At 38.6% G+C, this 17,037-nt stretch overlaps 1 protein-coding gene and 1 pseudogene across 2 annotated transcripts in view; one reads left to right on the plus strand and one right to left on the minus strand.

Annotated features, from left to right (window-relative positions):
• The first annotated feature begins 2,772 nt into the window (after positions 1 to 2,772).
• On the plus strand, positions 2,773 to 5,650 carry LOC146470289 (matrilin-3-like; annotated as a pseudogene). The gene is made up of 3 exons (XR_014867079.1): positions 2,773 to 2,939; positions 3,835 to 4,272; positions 4,724 to 5,650. The product of XR_014867079.1 is annotated as a matrilin-3-like (transcript).
• Positions 5,651 to 8,349: 2,699 nt separating this feature from the next.
• LOC146470290 (translocator protein-like) overlaps positions 8,350 to 17,037 on the minus strand; it is a 117,454-nt gene continuing 108,766 nt past the window's right edge. Inside the window, exon 5 of the mRNA XM_085122408.1 lies at positions 8,350 to 8,365. The gene's annotated coding sequence lies outside the window, so the exon portion shown is untranslated. The remainder of the gene's footprint in view (positions 8,366 to 17,037) is intronic.

Raw genomic sequence — 17,037 nt, forward strand, 5'->3', positions numbered from 1 at the left:
CTCCTCGATGTAACCCGCAAACGAACAGATAAAACTGTGAGTACCAGTTCGCTAAGGCGTCCTTAAGTACACTTAAATAGTGGATCTAACAGTCTTATTTAAAACGTGCCGTAGGCCTCCAAGATCATCGATGTAAGGTGTTATTGTGACAACGACTTAACGCTCATTGAGAACGGCAAAGCGATCAGAGTTATTGCACATTTTTGGAACTCGGATTTAACAAGCATTCCGGCGGACGGTTTCTCCCAGAAACTCAGGTTTGTGCCATTTTTAAGAGAATTTCAAACCTAGATTAAATTGGCCATGTTACTTCGCCAATCCTGCTTCCCCGATTTTGCTGGGTTAGGGTATCTATTAAGTCAATATAAGCTGATTGCAGTTCTTTAACAGAATATCCGAAAAAGTCAGTTGCTGGATGAGATTTTGTTAAAAAAAAAAGTGGGGATCAACGTAAGCTCTAATATTACTAATACCATTTTTCAGCTACATCAAATTCTGTCAGTAACATTGCTAAATGTTAGCCGCACGTTTTCCCAAAGTTTTATAGCCATCACATTAATCCTAAAAACGTTATGATCCAAAGTTTGGCAAAGAAAAGTACGTCGACATCAACTACGAAGCGAGGAAACTACCTAAGGTCGAAAATGTTTAAGCTGCGTTGGTAACCTACGCGCGCCATATATAGCTACGATACATGCGTCAGCTGAATGAATCTAGCTATGTCTACCAAATGCGACGCGCCTAATATACTGGAAGTAAAATAGTGGCGTAAAATCATGTTGACCAGAAATTCTGCGCGGTGACGGCTCTTTTAATAAATTTAAATTACTTCCAGTCACCGAATTGGGTTTACCTTCAAATAGAGAAGTGGCGTATAAAATTGTCCAAGATACTTTTTTCTGTAATTAAGAAAATGTATTTTTTATATACAAGTTTAGCAAACTGGATACCTCTGATTTGTTATATTGTTAATTTTGCCACATTAGCACAAATCCGGCCCTTTCTATCATCTTTTATCCTTTCACAAACCCTACAACAACCATAAAAGGTCTTACGAGCATCCTTTTAACGGTTTATCAAGATAAACAGATAAAACAAGGCTCATCTGGGAAGTGTATACTGGTTTTTAGATATGCACATTTGTCCTTCGCTCACCAAGCAGGACAGTCAAATATCATTTTGGTGTTGCCTTTAGCCTTACCCAAACAGAAGGGCGAGCTATTTCATTCAAGTCCTTACATTTACTTGACATAGCTTTTAACAAAGTACCGTCACCAGTTTGATGAATCGGAAATTCCTATGCAATAAAAGCAACCAAGCTCTGGAAGACCACCACCGTCGCACAAATTTTAGACCTGCGACAAACAATTGATGTAAAAATATATAGCTCATGGTGGAAAAAAAAATGTTGAGGAAGTCACGACTCCTCATTTTTAAAGACGGAAATGGGGTTGATCACCAGGTCAGGAATATGAAGGTAAACACCACCTGAACCAGTGATCATCAGAGAAAAAAGAAGAAAGAAAAAGAGCTCTTCTCTGTATTGGGTACGTTCATTTTTAAAATATTGAGTCTTTAACTAATCACAAACGTACGTGTTTCAACGGGATGTTTCTTTCCAGCTGAAGCACGTTCCAACTTGAGATAAAAACACTGAAAACAAATTATCATGCGCGTCGAAATCTTAACTATATTTTGTTGACTTCGAGTGAGTAAAAATAATGTAAAATCGATCGATCCATCGATAGAGAGATGAATGGATGGATGGTTTTACATGTATAGGCAGGAACAGAGGTGAAAATAGGCAGACAAACAGATAGAGAGACGGATATAGATATAAATCCTCCTTCCCAGTTGAAACACGTTTTTGCTGAAAGCAAGATATCGAAAGTAATTTTCTTTGACCAAAAATAAAGCAATAGAGGAATGAGGGATGCATTGGGGTCTATTAGAAACCGAAAAACCGCATAAAAAATCACCCAAAACCGAGATTAAACATCAAAACCGAAAATTTACACACTCCAAATTTTCAAAACCGCAATTAATCGATCTGAAACATTGGTGACATGTGGAGGATACGGACTTAACTATATATATATCACCACGGTATTAGTGGACTGCTTTGGTCGTAAATCTAGAATATCTTCTTATGTCTTTGTAAATTAGGAAAATTGACAAAAATCCTTCGTTAAATCGCAATAGAATACTTTGGGGGAATTTTGCGATCGCAAAAAGCTATCCAATAGCTCTGAAAATCTCCATCGAAAATCCCGGAAGTTTTGAGAACTTGGAGATTCTATTGAAATCTTGCAGCTATTAGTCACATGTGACCTGCATGATTGTACCACAAAGACAAATAACCCGCACAGTGTTTGTGGTCGTCAACGTGAACATATATTCCTCAAAATAACGTCTGCGTCTGCATTAGGAGGCTATTCAAGAACTCCGTTGGCAACAGAGTCTTGTAACGAGCACGCGGTTGAGGCGCATAATTGCTGAAGAGAAACCGGGAACCAAATCGGGTCAATCGAAAACTACATCGGAAACTAAATCCGAAAAACCGCTACTATTTTGGCCGAAACCCGAAAACCAAATGCTAAAAAATTTTAAAAACTGCAAACTAGACCACAACAGACACCAAAACCGTTTTTAGGCACAAAAACCGAAAAACCGACCTGAAAAAAGGCCAAACCCGAGCTGAACCGAAAATCCTAAAGCCCCCCCCCCCCCCCCCCCTCAGGAAGTTACTTTTTCTATAAAATGCCTTGCCCAGCTGACGGTGTTCATTAACAAAGGAAAGCGCAAAGTGTAGCTAGAGGCGTGAAAAATGTCAAGACCTTGTGCTTGTCTACTGATCTTGATTTCCGTGATTGTTTTCCAAAGCGGACAGAGCTCAGCCAACAATCTGCCAACAGATCCCAATGATCAGTACTACGAAGGTAAGTTAAATACTCATTAGGTATTTGAAAAATCTCATTATACATCTGATCAATGTAACAGAATAATTTAATTTACCCTTAAACTGTGTACATCGAGGCCGTGGGCTAATCGCGAGGTACAACAGGTTTAGTCTTCGCAATCTGAAACGCCCTTTGGAAATATACAAAAGTTGGACCATATCCATCGAAAGATCGAGTAACCGTTTTTCAACTTATCCCTGACAGAATTAACCTTAACATAGGAAAACTAGTCTTTTGGCAAAGACAAATCTTCAAATGATTTTAAGACGCAAACTTGCGAAACCGAAAACCATGAATGAGTCATGAATACTATTTGACTTTCGAACGACAACAGAGAAAATAGAACATGAAATTCGTTCTCTGACAAAGTTGCCCCGTCATTTTCCAGTATTTTAAAATATTTATGATTCTGGTAGTTTGAAGTCCAATTTGATAGATCTTAGGCACATCGATGGATATGTAAGGCTGCAAAAATGTTTAGGGAGAGATTTGAAAGCATTCAGTGGGCAACAGCGTCCTCGGAGACCCATAGGCAGTTAGTCGGGTAGCAGGGATTTTCGTGGACGAACGTTTATTGTAAAATAAACTTTCGCCCACGAAAATCCCTGCTATCCGACTAACTGCCCCTGGGTCTCCGAGGATGTGGGCGACAGTTAAGGTTGCCATACTCTCTCTGACGCTATCCACGGTTTTTTTTTTTTTTCAGAAGACGTAACATTACAACCATTAGAAAACAATTTCTGCTTCTACAACCTATCCTGTAAAAACACTGCGTTACTAAAACTATGTGGCGCTCTGTTTTGCGGCTCTGGCAGGATGCAATGTATTTTATTCTTGCTCAATTAAAGCCATTCTTTTTGATTTGCTTTTGCAGCCTTCCAAAATGTTTCTTCTCCCATTGACACTGCAGATGGTCTGATAAAAGACTTCATCTACAAATGGGCCCTGGGCTGGCACTGGCAATTTAATTTTACATCGGTCGTTCGGTATTGCGAAAGCATTAGGTTGGTTTTCTCGCCCTTCCTTTATACAGACATGGTGATTGTTATGGACGGCTCCGGCTCGGTTGACAGTTGTCAATTTGAGAAAGGAAAGAAAGCACTTCAGCACATGGTTGAGTTAGCGAGTTTAAGCAGAAGGGTCGTGAAATTTGCTGCGGTTACCTTTGCGTCATCAGCTACTGTCAACTTTAACTTTTTGCCATACTCTTCAGCGGCAAACGAGATCTCACAGATTCCTTATCCAGGTGGTGGCACCAATACTCAGGCTGGACTGACAGAGGCGAAGAAATTGTTTGATGTCCCTTCCTCAGGTACTGTGTTAAGATTATTAGTGGATGTTGTATACAAAAGAAATGTGACAAAAATGAAGAGCTAAAAATAGCTGAGTGTGAACGAAAAGAAAAATCTTAAATATGAAGGAGCATTAGATTGCAAATATGGTTGCTGGTTGAGACTGAAAGCGAGATTTTATCGACACAAAAAGCAAACTAAAGGAGTATAAATTGAACTTAGCTAAGGATTTACAAAGCATTTTATTGAAATGATCATAAAATTACCAAACAAGGATTCAAACAAGAGATAGTAAATTCGAGGTAAACCTTACCCTTCAATCATTTTCATTTTTTGACCAAAACATCTGTCCTGCTTTAACATATCTATATTTGATGTGTTGTTTTAGAGGTTTGGAAGAAAATTTATTAATGTATTGTTTTAGTTTTTCTCTTCTAATTTCAGTATGTTTTGTGGCTATTCTTTCAAAAGGTCGCCGCATTGCCTGAAGGAAGACTGTGTTTCTTGTCACTGATGGTCAGTCAAATAGCCAGGTACTGTCCATTCGCAGGGCAAAAGCACTGAAAGACAGCGGGGTGGAGATTTTCGTGGTTACTGTTGGCACTCACATCTATGGCATTGACGAGATGGTGAAAGTGGCTTCATATCCACCAGAGAGGTTCCTGTTCCGAGTCGATACTAACCAACAATTTTGGGAAGTTATTAAGTTGGTGATAAAAAGGGTTGCCCCATGCATGGAGGTACACAATCCTCCAGGGGCAATATGATCCCCCTTGCTGAAAATGGTCTTAAACTTAAAGCAAACTTAAGCGAGAAATAAAAGAGGGTTCTTTTTAAGTTAATATTAAATGGGTTAGATTCTGTTTGATTAGGCTGTTTGGGAATAAGAATAAACGGTGCTGAATAGGCTTAGATTTTTTCATTTACTTAAATTATATTTGAGAAGAGATGTCTGCAAACGTTTGCTGCCACGATATTCCAGACACATTTTGAGTTCTCACAACTCCAGAAACAGTTGTTTCATGCAGCATTCTTATTCATGAGGAAGGACAATCGAGTGCAAACTTGTTTCTTTAGAGCACCTGTCGTATTTGCCTCTTTTGGTAAGTCAATGCTCAATTTTTTTGTATTTCGGTCGAGTTTAAGCCAAGCCAAGCCCTGGTTTTAATATTTAGAGATGGTCACGATTTCAAACACAATACTTTTTCGGAGCGTCCTTGGACTTAACTGGATTATGGATAACTTCTAAAAGGATCATGCAGTGTCTCTCTCGTGTCTCCCTTTCTTTTTACTATAATTTTTATTAGTGATTCTATTTCGATAACATTGTAAGCGCATAATTTTATTGTTACTGGCACTGGAAACACCTTCATTGCAAATAAATTACATTGGCCACTATGTGCCGTTTCTTGTTGTTTACTTCATTCATTCAGTTTTTCTGTTCAATATAATTACAGCGATTATCAATAACACGCGACCTACGGCATTCAAAAGAGTCGGATAAAGTTGCGTTTTGGTGGACGTCAAAGAAAAGCCGTTAAATTATTTTGAATTCTGACAAGATTCCAAGGTAACCCTGCAAGAAACTAAGAATTTTACCTCGCTAAGAGAAGGTAAATTTTATTTAAATTGATTCTCCAGCCAGATCAAGCGCAAATAAAAGCGGTGAGGGTAAAAGGCGGAATGAGTTTGCGGAATGGAATGTGGAAAGACGTGTGGAATGGCATAATTATGCAAAATAAGAATTGCGGAATGACATAATTATGCGAGATACGATTTATGCATAATGACTCACAGAAATACATTAAACTGAAAAAGCGCGCCTTTTTTTGGGCGCCAATTTGCAAATACAGCCTTTTTGTAACCATTCAACCGAAGAATGCATCACAAAAACCCAAACGATGGTATCTTCGAATTCAAACTTTTTTCCTTCGATTCTCATCGCATAGCCGTTGATCAGTGCAACATAGCAGCTCGTGGACTTTTATCGTTCGCGAGTGAACACAGGATTTGTAATACATTTGCATTAAAGAGGTTTGTTTATTTACGTAACCTGGTTTCCATTCCACACGAGTCGTCCGCCATTACGGGAGATGTATACAACTCAATCGAAGGCTGGTTAAACTTGACATGTTTCAAGCTTTCACAGCGCCTCGCGGGAAAAAGCCGTGAGTAAAGAACCACCTCTGTTTATTATTGAAACGATTTATGTCACTTGTCGAGGATTTATCTGGTTATGACGAATGTGTTGTGGTTCGGTAATATGCTCATTTTCGTTGTTTTACGTTTTATATTAATCAATTTATCATCCACAGCCAAACACACACACACGCAAAAAACTAAATAAATAAATAAATAAAAACGAAAATAAAAATTTAACGCAAGCTATACCGCAGAACGCTTTCCCCGTATTTTGACGTGTAGATTTCGGTTTTTTATTTTCGAAGGAAGGATCTTGATGAAACAAATAAAATTTTCAACTCCAAGATTTTATTAGAAACAATATCAAAGCAATTCGGGAAAGATTTCCGCAAAGCCCCATACATTATTTATCCATGCATAACTGTCACACCAACCCACTTCCAAAAACGACGAGCGTGAAAACAAAGTGTGTGCCAAATGTATAGATAATTATGCATGGGGCTGTGCAGATATCTTGACGCAACTCGTACTAAAAATACTGTAAGAGACTAATGTCACTTGAAGCCTACTTTCTTGTATTGTACTGGTTATCCAAAACCATAAAATCTCGGTTTTAGAGAGGAAACATGAAATTCAGTCCACTTTGGAGAAGAGAGGGGTAGGGGGAGGGGAACTGCAATAACTGTTGCAACGTGTTGAAATAACACCCATGCCCATTTTTAACCATGAATAGTGCATGTCCCTCTGACTTAGCAGTGATGGAATCACCTTCAGCGTGTATACTTTACAGTTAGAAGAACTTGCAAATAAATCATACTGATAACATCCCAAAATATTCCTAAGATGGAGAAAGCTTCTTCACCACTGTAACAACTATCATCCATCACAATGGCTGAACAATCCAGTCACATTGTATTTTATTTCCAAAGTATAAAACATGTTACCCCGAACATTATTCTGATCTTTGAAGTGGGTATCTAAGTAGGTGTTTCAACATTATGCTAGCTTATAGTGGGGCAAAGCCTTAAAGAATATGTTAGTATTATATACTGGTTTTTCGGCTTTTTTTCTTCTTTTACTGACCATTTTGTCTGATACTTGTACTGTCTCAGACAAATAAAAACTAAAATTGATCAGTTTTTAGAATTTGCTTTTAAATTTTGGCCTAATTAAATGATAATGCATCTTTGTTGTATACTGGCAAGGTTCCACATTAAATCATTTTTTTTTTTTTTTGACATTTTACAAACTGTAAGCAAGAACATTACAACATCACTTTGAAAACGATAAGTTTGTTGAGTTGTTTTCAAATTACATTACATAACTAATTATGTAATGAACAACTCATTTTTTGGCGTGAAAACAGCCTTGTTTATATTATGCTTAAGGATCTTCAAACTTTATGTTAAATGAAGATACTGTTTGTAGGGTTTTCATATTACAAGCGTTATATATGTGGACATGGGAACTGCTATGATAACTAGAATTACCAGCTAAAGTTATGGTGGATATAGTTTTGGTTGTCATAAGAGAGGATCAAGTATATGTGTGGGCTTAATCCTCTAATGGTCTTACATGACTTATTGGAATGATGACGATTCCCCTTGGTTTATTTTTAGGTCAGTCATCAAGAATCATAAAAATTAATTTTTAAAAAAATTATGTGTACGTAAACAAAAAACAAAAAAACTCTGGTTGTATGGTTGACCTAAAAAAGTCATAAATAGTGAACAGCTGGGTATGTATTGGAACATGTATGGAGAATTCATACTTTTGATCCTCTCTTGCTTGTTGTTGTTGTTGTTGCCAAACGTTAACTCCATGTGAATAGTTAGTTATTATTGCTCTACACCCCAAGGGGGAATAGGAGGTCAATTTTAGGGCAATGTAAAAATGCTTGTCCCTGACAGGGGTTGAAAATGTGCAGTTTTGTACCATCGCGGTGGAAATCGGAATCTCTGCTTTCAAAACCTCAAAGGAAAGCTTTTTTGTTCTGTGCAATGAGGAAACTGCTTGATTATTTCAATATTTTGTTTTGGTAACCCTTAAAGAAACTACATTGGGGCCACACCTATGCCAAGAGAGTCTGGTACAATTTAGAACATTCTGTTCAACATTTTTGACGGCTTGTCCCTTCAGTTTTATGTAAGAGTCCCCCCTTCCCCTGAGGTGTAAGTGTGGTTACATTACATGTTTGTAGAGCTACTTGAGTTACTGTTGTTGAGCTACTGAGCAATCCAACCATTTATGGGTTTACCTCTGCGAGACCTGTGATACTCACCAATCAGATAAAACAAGGAAAACAAAAAAAGTCAACAATAGGTTGACTCTAGGAAAACTTCACAGGCTCTTGTAATGAGGCACAGACCATAATACCGTAAAATTCCGGTTACGGGTGGGGATACGTAAAAAGGAAATGTCAACGGCTTTTTTAGGGGCAAGGGGGGAAGGGGTGTTACGTGTTTATATAAAGATCAAAGATGGGCCTATAAGTGGAAGAGTGGTAGGGGCTTATCACGGAATAAAATTTTCGTTTACAAATAGATGGCCCAAAAATCGAGGCGATTTATTAGCAGGGGAGGGGGACTTAAAACCGGGATTTCATGGTATGGGATAACCAGTACAATACAAGCTTATATCGATTCTTTAAAATAAAAAAAAAAGGAAAAAGAAAAGAAAGTAGATAAGAATTACGGTATGGTATTAATTACCGAGGCTTCAAGTGACATTAGTCTCTTACAGTATTTTTAGTGCGAGTTGCGTCAAGATATCTGCCCCATGCATAATTATCTATACATTTTGCGACTCACACTTTGTTTTCACGGTCGTCGTTTTTGGAAGTGGGTTAGTGTGACAGTTGTGCATGGATAAATAATGTATGGGGCTGTGCGGAAATCTTTTCCGAATTGCTTATATTTAGATATAGTTTCTTATAAAATGTTTGAGTTGAAAATTTGTTACGTCAAGATCCTTCCTTCGAAAATAAAAAACCGAAATCTACACGTCAAAATACGGAGAAAGAGTTCTGCGGTATAAATTGCGGTTAAATTTTTATTTTCGTTTTCATTTATTTATTTATTTTTTGCGTGTGTGTGTGTTTGGCTGTGGATGATAAATTGATTAATATAAAACGTAAAACAACGAAAATGAGCATATTACCGAACCACAACACATTCGTCATAACCAGATAAATCCTCGACAAGTGACATAAATCGTTTCAATAATAAACAGAGGTGGTTCTTTACTCACGGCTTTTTCCCGCGAGGCGCTGTGAAAGCTTGAAACATGTCAAGTTTAACCAGCCTTCGATTGAGTTGTATACATCTCCCGTAATGGCGGACGACTCGTGTGGAATGGAAACCAGGTTTAATACGTAAATAAACAAACCTCTTTAATGCAAATGTATTACAAATCTTGTGTTCACTCGTGAACGATAAGAGTCCACGAGCTGCTATGTTGCACTGATCAACGGCTATGCGATGAGAATCGAAGGAAAAAAGTTTGAATTCGAAGATACCATTGTTTGGGTTTTTGTGATGCATTCTTTGGTTGAAATGGTTACAAAAAGGCTGTATTTGCAAATTGGCGCCCAAAAAAAGGCGCGCTTTTTCAGTTTAATGTATTTCTGTGAGTCATTATGCATAAATCGTATCTCGCATAATTATGTCATTCCGCAACTCGTATTTTGCATAATTATGCCATTCCGCACGTCTTTTCACATTCCATTCCGCAAACTCATTCCGCCTTTTACCCTCACCGAAATAAAAGGTATTTTTGAATTAAAAATTTCGATTCACTGCACGTGATAATTTGCTCACTTGCACGCATCGCTGATTTCATTGTCAGGTGTAGCGATTTTAAATGTTTCATAAAAAAAATACGGCTTCGTCTAAACAATGCGCATTTTTTTAGATAACCTGTCTTGGAAATCAACTTTAATAAAGTTTACCATCCGTCAGCGGATAATAATGTCAATTTCTTCGTTCTGTTGCCTTGAAATGTTTTCAGAATTCAAAACAATTTCAACGGCTTTTCTTCTTCTTTTCTTCTTCTTTATCGGAGTCTTTTGAAGGCGATAGGTCGCGTGTTATTGGTAACCGCTGTAATGATCTTGATGGTTTGTCGTGGTTTTTTTTTTCGGTGTTAGCTTGTCAAACCAGAAAACTGACAGTCAGCTCTATTGGTTTTATAATTAATTGTATCAAAATAGGAAAGGCATTCTAATTGATTTACAAGATTTTTGGGCTAATCAAATAGCCATGAGTAAAATATTTCCAGCGACGTGAAAAAAGATTTAGATAGATTTCGATTTAGAAGAATCTTTAAATTAATTTAACAAGAAAACTTCCTCCTTCAAGTTTTGTTTATCATGGAATAAACGAGAAAAAAATATCCTTAATTTTTTCACAAACGCACTGATTTAATTCTTTGGCGGTTTTTGTAACGAGACAAAGAAGCTTGACATACTAGTTTTTTGTTTTTTTTTTGCTTCTCTGTGGGAGTCCTTTTCACCTACTAAAGAAGTTGCGCTGTCACCGGCCATCCTTCTCAATTTCGCTGACAGTGAGGTTTACAGGGTAGTATCGATGCAAAAAAGTCTAGTCACCAAAACATTCAATACTATTGTCCATTTGTAAATCAGTAGTAAAACAGTAGTTTTTAGGCTCGTTTGTGGGGAGGAGCGTTACGTGACAAGCCTAAAAACGGCTGCGTAGTAGACAAGTAAATCAGGGGCCAATTCAATAAAACTTTTACACTTGTAGCTAACAAACTGTGCCTTTATAATTACACACAAAAGCAGAAAATCCTCTCAACAAGCATTGTTTGAAGTCTTTAATGAGTATTATTGGACTTACGTTTGAGAACTTTTATGTGCTTTTCCTTGTGTTCGCACGTATAAGCAAGGGCCCAGCAGCTTGTAAAATTACAAGTGTAACAGTTTTATTAAATCGACCCCTGATGACTGCTTTCGCGTAGTTATGCATTTGCTGCTGCTCAAGTTTCTAGGAAGAAAATATTTCGCTAACTAGTAGAGTTTTTTACTGATCTCATTTTTCCTTGGGAGTAAATGTGTTTGCCTTGATTAAGCAATCAGCAATCACGACGGAGACGCTGACGAGGATTTCTTTGGCACTTAGTGAAACGAGGAGTTAGTATATATAGCTGACTGCTGAGTGAAACAACGTTTAACCTAAATATAACCTCCCCCGTTCCCTTCTAATTAGCGATTTGTTGAAGATGTATACCACAGCGCGCGGTAATTAATTCAGATCATATTTGGTCACCTTGGTAGTGTGTTTATTTTGCGTTGTCTTTGTTAGTAGCAATTATTTAACCCAGGAAGCAATTAATTAAGTTGTGTTCGTGATCACTTTAGAAAGCGGATCTTAGCCCTCGCTAATTGTAATAGCTACCAAGTAGCAAAAAGAACCGCCGCAATGATTAACAATCAGCTTTTTACGATTTTGCGTATTTTCCAACCTGCGAGTGTAAAATACTTTGAAAATTTCGAGTTTTGTCAAGAAACAAAAGATTGAAAAATGCGCGCAGTTACAGGTGAGCGCGTATCCTTCGTGACAGGCGGAAGAAAAGAGGAGGAAAGAGGAGAGCTTTTAAGCGTTAGCCACGCGAGTTTGTTAGAGCCACGAAGCCGCTTTCAGATTGGAGTAAGCCATTTCTTGACACTCACCCGTAAATTGACCAGAATGTTTTGAAGATGATTTCAACTATTCACATTGATTAAGTTTTAGAGACAGTAAAATGCTACCGATGTATGGAAAAAACTTCAATTGGTGGCAGTTTCTCAGGTTAATAACCTATGAAAAAAGCAACCATGTAGTGAACAGAGATCTTACAAACAAGCGAAATTCAAAATATCATTTTGAGAACTTCGTGGTATAAAATATGTACCAGCAGAGGGGGTAATAGAGTGTAATTACATATTTTGTAGTTTTTAAACAGATATCAGTGTTAAACCCTGCTCTGCGACAAGCGACGCTTACTGTTTACAGGATAGCCATACCGTAGACCTGTAAATGTCACGGGGATTACCACCTACTCGTACAAATCAAAAGAAAAGAAGAGCAGTAATTAAGCCTCTGAAGGTCGTCGAGTCAGTCCGGATTAGCTCTATCCATTCTGTGTACTCCACTGAATCTGAGTCTCTATCCAGGCCATTTTTCAATTCTTGTAATAATTTTACCACGCGAATGATACTTATGTCCGGGTCTCAATGGGGGGGGGGGGGGGGGGGATAGCTTTGACGGTTGAAGGTTAAACTTTACCGATTTTGACGGTTGACAGTATTAAAAAAATATAGGGCTTTTAACATATGACGGTTATTAAGGGGGAATTTCTTCCATGAAGTAAAGTTAATATTATCTTTTATGTTTTTTAGCATTAACAATTGTGTTCTGGGTGTTGGTTTGTGGTCAGAAACACGTTATCAATGTAGTAAATCATTAGTATTTTGAAACCAGAAGGACTTCCAGACGGAAGTTAGTTTTGATGTCAGTTTGACGCAAATTAAGTGAAAGAAAGAAAGACCATTAAGTGAGTATATTTGGGAACATGGTAACTGGTTTACCAGTTAAAAGGATTGATTGAGAGCCAGAAGACCGGGATGTGCAGCTTAAAAACTGATTTTTGAAAGATTTTGAAACCGTTTGAGGGCTAATAAAAAATGCTTTATTACGGTTGAAGGTAAAAATTGCCCTTTTTTGACGGTTGTCGGTTAAATTTTACGTTGTTTGACGGCTGATGATTAACCCCATTGAGACCCTATTATGTAAATAGTTTATTGAGGGGCTCGTTGTTGCCGTTGCGTTGTAGCAGTATTATTACATTTACGTTGACTTGCTTGGAAACTGTGAAGCACACCCTCACTTTTCATTTTGGATTATGCGACATTTGTATAATTTGCAGCCTGCGAAAAGGTTTCGTTATTTTTTCTTATCTCTTAAGCCGTTGTTGCAATCATCAACTGCCTTTAAGTCCCTCGATGTTCTGGAGACCTTCTCTTCTCTTTTAATTTCGTTCACTTTTGATAGCGACAGCAAGTTTGATGACTGCAAACAACTATTGTCCTCATGTGGAATGGGATGAATTAAGGATGTACATTACAGGTAAAAAATTAAGAATGACCATCCCCTTGTTTGAGAGTAGATGCTAGGTTTAGGAAAACTGACTATTAATCTGAAGGTTTTGGGTGTAAATCTGTATTTAATCGCTGATCGGATTTGTGATGGTGATACTGTGTTCAACTCCTCGGCTGCACTATGCCCAACTGATCATTCTTCTGCTTCTTGTTTAAATTTAGATATGTTCAGGCTTCATTCTTTTTAGGACAACAACCTCAGCCATTGACAAGTGAACTAATAATCATGAAACTGATAAGGTTTTTTTCTCGAGGGAAGACGATTTTTAATAAACTGTTGTTAACACCCATGTAGCCTCGGCGCAGACGTCTCCTTTTTCCCCGTGACGCATGCGCGCAGATATACCCAAATTTTGTCGCTGCGCTGCAAAAATGATCCATTACCTGAACGCTTTGTTACAAGAAATTGTCACTACAAAGATTATTTATGTTTTGAGTAAGTATAATTGTGCTTCGAAATGTCCGGGAGCAGACACTTAAAATGCGAGGATTAAATGGGAAATAAATATTCAGATTCATTTTTTTACAATAATTGTCTAAATTCTCTCGCGCTTTTTGGCTAATTTTTATCATCAACAAGTGTACAGACAGATAAAATTTTAATGTATGCGGAAATCTATGCAACTTTTGGAGTAGCGAGATGGAGGCCGATACGCCCAGCCGAACTTTAATGTTTTCCACTTTAGTTTTCTAGATGACAGTGACTCTCCCTGATTGGGAAAAAGAGATAGAATTGTCAGCTGCGGAACTTATTTCCTGTGTAGAAGCTCAAGTAAACTAGGCTATCGAAACAACAACTAGGTTTCCAAAATTAAGCGGAGACAACCTACAAGATATTGTTGCAAACGCGGAGTCCAAAGTCTAAAGGAAATACAAAGTGGTTTGTAAAGATGTTTGAAGGTAAAGACACGGCATACCAATTAAGACAGTCTAGTTTGTTTCAAATATTGGCTAGAATTCTTGTTGTTTCCTAGAAAACGTATCGTCCGTTTAATTTCCAGATTAGTGCTTTGAGCGAGAAATAGACAAAACCTTACTCGAAATGAGTGAAGAAGAGCTAGACGAAAGTCTTCAACGGTTTTATGCCGAGGCCCGCACCAAAACAAGTGAAGAGTAAAGTAGCTCGTCACTTCTCGGCTTCCGTAATTCTGTTGAACGGCACTTCAAGGCCAACAACCGGTCGTTAAAATTACGCGTAATCCAACTTTCTGCCGTAGCTCAAAATGCTAGAGAGCATGCAATTAAAAGCACTGCAACGAGAGGGAAAAGAAAACGTCCAGCACAAGGCAGCTATTGAATCTGCAGATCTGATCAAGATCCACAACAGCCCTTTCATGAGTCCCGACACACTCCTGACCACCTTCTTCGCAAAGTCTGGTTTTACGTAACCCTTTACCGGTGTCGCCGTGGTTGCGAAGGCCAGCGTTTACTTCGTCGACACAGCTTCAAGTTTGCGAAGGACGCTAATGGAAACGATTACATAACGATGTCCCATGACGAGCTGACAAAGAACCACCAGGGTGGATTCAATGAGAAGACCTGCGAGGAAAGGCAAACTCGCCTATACAGCATTGGCCAAGATGGCGACGCATTTGCATGTTCTCAACTGTACGCAAGCAAGCTAAATCCGAAGCAAGAAGTTTTTTTCCAGAAGCCCAGGTCAGATGCGAAATTCCGGTTTTCTGATGTAGTGTGGTATGAAAACAAGCCACTCGGGGTCAACCGACTGTCAAAGATCATGAGAGAAAACTCCCTTGGAGCCAACCTCTCGAAGACGTACACAAATCACTGTGTACGAGCAACCGCCATTACGTCGTGGTCGGATTAGTGCATTCCAGTTCGTCACATAATGAGCATTTCAGGCCATGTTAACGAGCAAAGCTTGGATAGCTACAACCGACCACCGTTCACACTTGTGACATAAGCATAAGCATAAACATAAGCATAAGCATAAGAATGTTCACATTTGTGACATAAGCATAAGAAAGGCGACATACGCAGGCGCATTGGGCTTCAGACTTCAGGCTTCATACAGGCTGACTACTCAGACAAATCATGTCAACTTACCATTCTCTATGCCGACGGCTTTGGTGACATCTTGCCAGGCTAGGATATTTTTCTTGTTGTCTTTAAAATCAGGTGATGCCTTGTCGTATAAACAAGGATAAATGCGAACAGCTTCGGCTAATTTTTCCGAAAAATCTGTAGAAGACGCCATCTTGGAACTGCAGATCAGCCGGCAGAGATTTGGCACTATTTTCAATTATATTTCCGCTGATATCAAACACTGCTGCTTCATTATGCTTATGCTCATGCTTATGTCGCACCAGTTCACACTTGTGATAACGTGACATAAGCATAAGCATAAGCATACGCATAAGAAAAAGGAAAAGTTTCCTTTTTCTTATGCTTAAGCTCATGCTTATGTCACACCGGTTCACACTACACATTCTTATGCTTATGCTTATGTTTTTGCTTATGCTTATGTCACAAGTGTGAACCAAGCTTAAGAGCCAGCTCAAAAACTGCTCCGACATTCTGTCAACAGCCCTGCAGAACGGTCAAGCCCCAGTTCCGAATGCCATAACTCAACTATCTGCTCGGCCCTACACTGCTTCGACGAGTTCGGTCTCTGTGATGGCTCCAAATACCTCACTCGTTGGAATTTTTTAAGGTTACTGCTATGTTTCGCGAGAGCCTTCAGGGAAATCTAACGTACGCGCGCTGCTTTCGATAAAACCACGGAAAACTACATATCACTGTTAAGTTAATAAATTGAAGTTTGCGAAAATATCAATGTTTTTTTTTATTTTGTTGGATACATAAGCGCTCAGAGGCCTGCAAACTCAATACTAGCGACGTGTACTTAACTGAATTACCCACTCTCACGTAAAGGCGCACAACCAAACAAACTGCACAATATCAATCAGGAGATAATATGCTAACAAAGTGTGTCAGGCTTTTTCTTTATTCCTATTGGTTTGTGAGAAAACCCATCCTAAAGATGGACATTAATAAAATTTTTGTAGTCGCGTCAGATGTTAACACGTCACGGGAAAAATATTTTGAATTTCGTAAAAGCCTGACACACTTTGATGCATTAATATCTGATGACCACTTTGGCCAAATTTCGTCGAAATCTGGCAAATCTACATACCCTATTAATTCATTTGAAGATGGCGAATTCGCGCAAAAACCTGAAAAACAAAAGCCGTGTTTTCGGCTTGAAACATTTTCCGAGTTTTCGCACCTCATTAAAATACTTGTCAACGCGCCCTGGGGAGTTCTGTAAGCATTTAGTGTTACTGTAATATTGTAAAGCGATTTCTTTATGGGAAAAGTTAAGTCTGGCGCGAGAAAGCCACCGGCGAAACCAAAACAAAGAAGAAAACGGCAGATAGGCGCAGAACATGAAACTGGCAGCCCCAGCGGAGTTGACACGAGACATGCACTTCTCACCGCTGTCAGTACACGAGGCTGCGCGCTG

This window comes from Pavona decussata, unplaced genomic scaffold, assembly GCF_977016875.1.
Source record: "Pavona decussata unplaced genomic scaffold, jaPavDecu1.1 SCAFFOLD_114, whole genome shotgun sequence".
Classification (NCBI taxonomy): Eukaryota; Metazoa; Cnidaria; class Anthozoa; order Scleractinia; family Agariciidae; genus Pavona; species Pavona decussata.